A 6,910-nucleotide genomic window follows, 5' to 3' on the forward strand; every position below is an offset into this window, starting at 1 on the left:
TGTGGAACCTAGAAAAATGGTACAGATGAACCGTTTTGCAGGGCAGAAATTGAGACACATAAGTAGAGAACAAATGTATGGACACCAAGGGGGAAAGCAGCAGGGGGTGGTGGTGTGATGAACTGGGAGATTGGGAGTGACATATATACTCTAATATGTATAAAATGGATAAGTAATAAGAACCTGCCATATAAAAAAATAAAATAAAATTCAAAACAAAAAAAATTTAGCAGTTAAAAAAAAGTGACCCAACCTGAGGAATAACTTTTCCAACAAATTCCAAAAGGACGGTGCATCAAGAGGAACAATATAATCAGAGAAAAAAGTGTAGAGAGAAAAAAAATGTGATTACAGAATTGCAGATTTTATATTTCAATGGAAGCAGTAAACATAAGAACTAGGTACTACAGAAAACAGAATCAGAGTATTAATGAGCAAACTTACAAATAAATTCTGAGAAATTCAAGGAAACATATAAAAAGAAGAAAATTATGACATCTAGAAGAAAACTCCAGACAAGGTAAGTGAGTACAAAAGAAATTTTAGAAGGAGAAAACTGATTAAATGAAAACCTAAAGAAATAGCTGAAGAAAACTTCCTTGAGATATACAGGGTTACAGGTGCCAGGGATACAACAGAAAACAGCTCACACAAGGTACCCACTCTCACTGAGTCCCACAAATAAATGATTAGAAATATTTCAGATATTAGTAAGTGCTTTAAAGAAAAAAAAATAAAGCAACATAATAGAGTGACTTGGTGATAGAATGGCTACTTTAGATTGAGTAGTCAGGGAGAATTCTCTGAGGTGACAAATGCATTTAGTCCTGAAGGAAAAGGGGGCATTAGTCATGGTATGAAGCCTTCTACGTAGAGAAACTACCTTGTGTAAAAACCCTGAAGTAAAAACACAGCATGGTTTAGGAAACGAAATAAAGCCAGCATGGCTAGAGCATAGGGAGCAAAGGGGAGAGTCAGATGAGATGAGGTTGGAGAGGTAGGCTGGGGTAGATAACATAACATAAGCCGTGGTAAGAAGTGTAAGTGTGAGAGGAGCCACAGGAGAGCTTTCAGCTGGAAAATTATTACTCTGGCTGCTGAGTGGAGAATGGATTATAGTAAGGTAAAAGGAGAAGCAAGGAGTTCAATGAGAAACCTATATCAGTAGTCTAGGGAAGGGAGGACAGTAAACATGCCCTTGAGTTTTCAGTGGATATGGACAAAACAGATTAAAAATAAAGAGATGGCCAAAGATACATGAAACAAGAAGAAATCAGAAATTGTAACAGAAAAAAACAACTAAATGAAATCAGAGGGCTATTTTGTTATGATATTCCAAAACAAAGGCATTCATGAATATTTCCGGGCTGAAAAACAGCTTACAAAATACTAAAACAGCCAGGAAGAAAGAAAGGTAATTTTAAAAAAACCAAAAACGTGTAAAGCTATTGTCATAATGGATACCTTAACATACATCTTTCAATCTTTAACAGATCAAGCAAATAAAGATATAGAGAACTTGACTATTATTAATAATTAATAAACTTGGCTTAATAGAGATATTAAATATATCCTATAAATATTGAATATACATTGTGGCCAAAAAGTCATAAGAATGATAGTGACTTTTAAAAGTCACTATCTAGGGACTTCCCTAGTGGTCCAGTGGCTAAGACCCTGCGCTCCCAATGCAGGGGGCCCAGGTTCGATCCCTGGTCAGGGAACTAGATCCTGCATGCCACACCTAAGAGTTCACATGCTGCAACTAAGAGTTTGCATGCCTCAACTAAAGATACTGCATGTTGCAACTAAAAGATCCCTCATGCTGCAACTGAAGATCTCACATGCTGCAAATGAAGATCCCACATGCTGCAACAAAGATCCCACATGCCACAACTAAGTCCCGGTGCAGCCAAATAAATAAATATTTTTAAAAAAAAATTTTAAGTCACTATCTAAATAACTGTAAGTCAAAGAGGGAATCAAAATTGCAAGTAAATGAAAGGAAACATCAATTATCATGCTACATATTAAATACATCTGGAATGGATTAGGGAAAAAATTCCTCAAAACACAAAGAAGAATTCCAGGATGGAGAAAGCTGGGAAGAGTACTGCTCACACCCTAACAACAACAACATTAACCAGATAAACTACAAAACGGTAACTTTTCCTGAATCCATCAGAGATCTGAGTCATAGAGCAATAAAAAAGCACATGTTCACCTGTGGCAGAACACAAAAGGATGAAACACTGGGTACCACAGAAGAAGATAAGAAGAATTCACATAAAACTTTTAAATAAATTGCTAAAGGCAAAGTATGGGTTATGTGAGAGTATGGGTCTCCTGGGAGTCACAGACACAAGGGAAATTCATACCTCTCACATCTCTTCTCCAAAGACCCTCACTGAGTGCTCACAAGAAAGACTATTCCTGTCCCTGGAGCTTTCTCAGTGATCTTGACCCTCTTCTCCATGACATTCAAAACTCTTCCTTGCATCTTTGGTGGATCTTGGGCAGGAGATAGTATAATGCCTCTCCCACAATGGTAGAACACTTCTAAAGATCTGGGGCCAGAAAATTTCTTGACATCCCATAGGGCAATAGAGTTTGCAAACTGTCTATAACTGAGGCTGGACCAGGACAACACAGGATCCCCACTGGTCTCCACCACTCGGCTAGCAAGCATGAATACCAGGTGAAAGAAGAGTACTGCTGGGGAGGGGCAAGAGTGCATCAAGAAAATCCTTCTGAGGTGCAAGTCCACTGGGAAGTCTCAAAGCTGCAGGTGAAGCAGGAGTATTTAAAAAACAAAACAAAACTTCTGGAAACTTAGCCCCTACCTAAGCAAAATGTTTTGAAGCTGAAAGTACACTGAAGGCAAATATAACAACCAAAAATGATCTCAAACCCAGGTCACATACTAACTAAATTGACTCAACTCTCCACACTAATGGCTTAGGAAAAGAAGAAATGTGCATACTTCCAGAAAAAAAAATCATATTTACATCATGATATTACACTATGGAAATTCTAGAAATAAAAAATACAATAAGACAGCTGAAGAATGCCTTTGACAGGCTCATCGTAGACTCAACACAGCCAAGGAAAGAAGCAGGGAACCTGAAGATAGGGCAATAGCAATTATTCAAATGTAAACACAAAGAGAAAAAGGTGTGTAAAAAACCAGAACAGAGAATCCAGGAGCTATGAGACAATATCAAGTGGTCTAATATATGTGTAATTAGAATCCTAGAAGGAAGAAATATAATTAAAGAAAAAAAGAAACATTTAAAGATAGGTTAGGCAAGAATTTTCAGAAAACAATGAAAAATATAAACTAGAGATACAAGAAGCTCAGAAATCACAAGCAGGATAAATACTACCTCCCCCAAAATCACACTTAGACATATCATATTCAAACTGCTGAAAACCAAAGACAAAGAGAAAAATCTTGAAGGCAGCAAGACAAAAAAGAAACATTACACACAGAAAAACAAAGATTAAAAATTATAGCAGACATATTCATAAACTATGTAATCCAGAAAACAATTGAGTGAGATCTTCAAAGTGTTGAAAGAAAAAAAGCTGTCAACCAGGATTTAACACCCAGTTAAACAGTCTTTTAAATTGAAGGAAAAAAAAAATAACTTTCCAGAAAACAGAATTTATTTTTTTAGAGCAGTTTTAAGTTCACAGCAAAATTGACCAGAAAGTACAGAGAGTTCCTAGACATTCCCTGCCCTTACACATGCACAGCTCTCCCACTACTGACATCTTGTACCACAGTGGTGCAAAATTTTTTTACATTGCAATTTTTCACATGTGCAAAAATCGATGAACCTAAATTGACACATCATTATCACCTAAAGTCCATAGATTACATTAGGGTTCACTCTTGCTGTTGTACATTCTATGGGCTTGGACAAATATATAATGATATGTATCCACCATTATAGTATCATGCTGAATAGTTCACTGCCCTAAAAACCCACTGTGCTCTGCCTATTCATCCCTCCTTCCCCCAACCCCTAGCAACTACTGATCTTCTTACTGTCTCCATAAGTTTTGACTTTCCCTGAATTCCACGTAGTTGCAGTCATACATTATGTAGCCTTTTCAGTTTGGCTTCTTTTGCTTAGCAATATGCATTTAAGATGCCTCCATGTCTTTTCATGACTTGATAGCTCATTTCTTACTGGCCCTGAGTAATAGTCCATTGTCTGGATGCACCACAGTTTATCAATTCACCTACTGAAGGACATCTTGGTTGCTTCCAAGTTTTGGCAATTATGCATAAAGTTGCTATAAACGTTCGTGTGCAGGCTTTTGTGTGAGTATAAGGTTTAACTCATTTAGGTAAATACGGAGGAGTTGTGATTGCTGGATGATACAGTAAGACAATGTTTATTTTTTTTAAGAAACTGCCAAACTGCCTCCCAAGGTAGCTGTAAAGTCATTACTGACATAGTTTGATTAATACCTACTGTATTTGTTACTATTTTCCATTTGTTGCCCTTGTTCTTTGTTCCTGTTCTTGTCTTCCACCCTTTTCTGCCTTTTGCGGTTTTAATTGAGGATTTTATATAATTTTCTCTCCTTTCTTAGCATATCAATTAAGATTTTTTACAGCTTTTTTGATGTATAATTGATATACTGCTTTAAAAAACCCTTTTCTTAGTGGTTACTCTAGAGTTTGCAATATACATTTACAATTAATCCAAGTCCACTTTCAAATAATACTATACCACTTCTGGTAAGTTATTTTTTCCTCTGACTTTTTTCAAGATTTTTTTCTTTATCTTTGATTTTCTACAGTTCGAATATGATATGCCCGAGTGTAGGGTTTTTTTAGTATTTATCATGCTTGTCATTCTCTGAGTATCCTGGATCTATGGTTTGGTGTCTGAAATTAATTTGAGGAAGTTCTTAGTCATTAATCCTTCATATATTTCTTCTGCTCCTTTCTCTCTTTCTTCTTTTGGACTCTGATAATGTGTTTTTTACACCTTTTGTAGTTGTCCCACAGTTCCTGGATATTCCATTATTTTTAAAGGCCTTTTTCCCTTTGCTTTTCATTTTGGGAAATTTCTATTGACATACCTGCAAGCTCACTGTTTCTTTCCTTGTCTGTGTCCAGTACCCTGATGAGCCTATCAAAGGTATTCTTGATTTCTGTTACAGTATTTTTTACTTCTAGCATTTTCTTTTGATTCTTTCTTAGTTTCCATCTCTCTGCTTTTATTACCCATCTGGTCTTGTGTGTTTTCCTTTTTTTCCTTTAGATCCCTTTATATATTAATCACAGTTGTTTTAAATTTACGGTCTGATAAGTCCAACATCCCTGCCATATCTGGGTCTGGTTCTGATGTTTGCTCTGTCTTGTCAAACTGGTTTTTTTTTTTCCCCTTCTAGTATACTGATAGTCTTTTGTTCAAAGAAGGACATGATGTATTGGGTAAAAGGAACCGTGGTGAGTAGGCCTTTAGTAATGCAGTGGTAAGGAGAGAGCGGAAGCATGTTATAATCCCATGATTAGGTGTCAGTCTTTTGGTGATCCTGTGCCTGTGGACTGTCAGCTTCACCAATGCTTCTCAGTTTTTTCCCCACTTAGGCGGGAAAGGATGGCTAGAAGGTGTTGCAGTTGGTATTTCCCTTCCTCCACATGGAAGGCTAGAGACAGCTGGAGTTGGGTATTCCCCTTCCCCAGGTTAGTTAGGCCCTGATAAACCCCCAGCTCTGGTAAAATAGATTCTCCTGAGAGCAGGCCATGTTAAGAACAGAATGCTCTGGCATAATTCAAAATGGTTCCTTTTTCTCTACCCCTGCCTGAAGTGTGAGAGGATTTTTCTGTGATCTTCACTGTGAGAACCTGGCAGGGTTCCTGCAGGTAAAGCTCAGCAAAGTGTGAGAGCCTTCTGATGACTAGGATCTCCTGGAGTTTTTTGTTTTTTGTTTTTTGCGGTACACAGGCCTCTCACTGTTGTGGCCTCTCCCATTGCGGAGCACAGGCTCCGGACGCGCAGGTTCAGCGGCCATGGCTCACGGGCCCAGCTGCTCTGCAGCATGCGGAATCCTCCCGGACTGGGACACGAACCCGTGTCACCTGCGTCGGCAGGCGGACTCCCAACCACTGCACCACCAGGGAAGCCCTGGAGTTTTTTTTATGTCTCAATCTTGTCCACGCTGAGCCTCTAGGAACTTGTTAATCACAGTTAAGATTTTTCTATCCCAGTACTCATTCTCATGGAGGTAGATTTCTGCTATAGTAAGTTGTGATTCTATCTACCTGTGTTGTTCCAATTTATGGTGCAGAGGTTTGCCCTGTGACCTCACTTCTCTGACGGATATAAGCAGAGTTGTTGATTTTTTAGTGTGTTCATCTTTTATTGCTGTTAGGATGAAATGGCAGCTTCTAAGTTCCTTATATGCTGCACTGGAAATGAGAAGTATGAAACATCTTTTCAAATAAATAAAAGTTGATCATTTACTACCCACAGTTCTGCCCTAAAAAACTTAGATCTACACAAAGAAATAAAGGTGTCTGGGAAAGAATAAATGAAGATAAACATAAAAGATATTTTTTCATATTTTAAATGTCCTAAAAGATAATTGACTATTTAAAGCAAAAGTAATAGCAAAGTATTATGGAATTATAGCATACAATAAAGTAAAATGTATGACAACTATGGCACAAAATTGGGAGAAAGAAAATGCAAGTATTACTATAAGGTTCTTAAAACTATACATGAAGTAGTACAGCATTACTCAAAGAATGATTTTAGTTAATTAAAAGGAGTATATTATGAACTCTAGGATCACTAAAATTTGTTAAAAAGTGGTACAAATAGGGCTTCCCTGGTGGCGCAGTGGTTGAGAGTCCGCCTGCCGATGCAGGGAACACGGGTTC

Source organism: Physeter macrocephalus, chromosome 8 (assembly GCF_002837175.3).
Source record: "Physeter macrocephalus isolate SW-GA chromosome 8, ASM283717v5, whole genome shotgun sequence".
NCBI lineage: Eukaryota > Metazoa > Chordata > Mammalia > Artiodactyla > Physeteridae > Physeter > Physeter macrocephalus.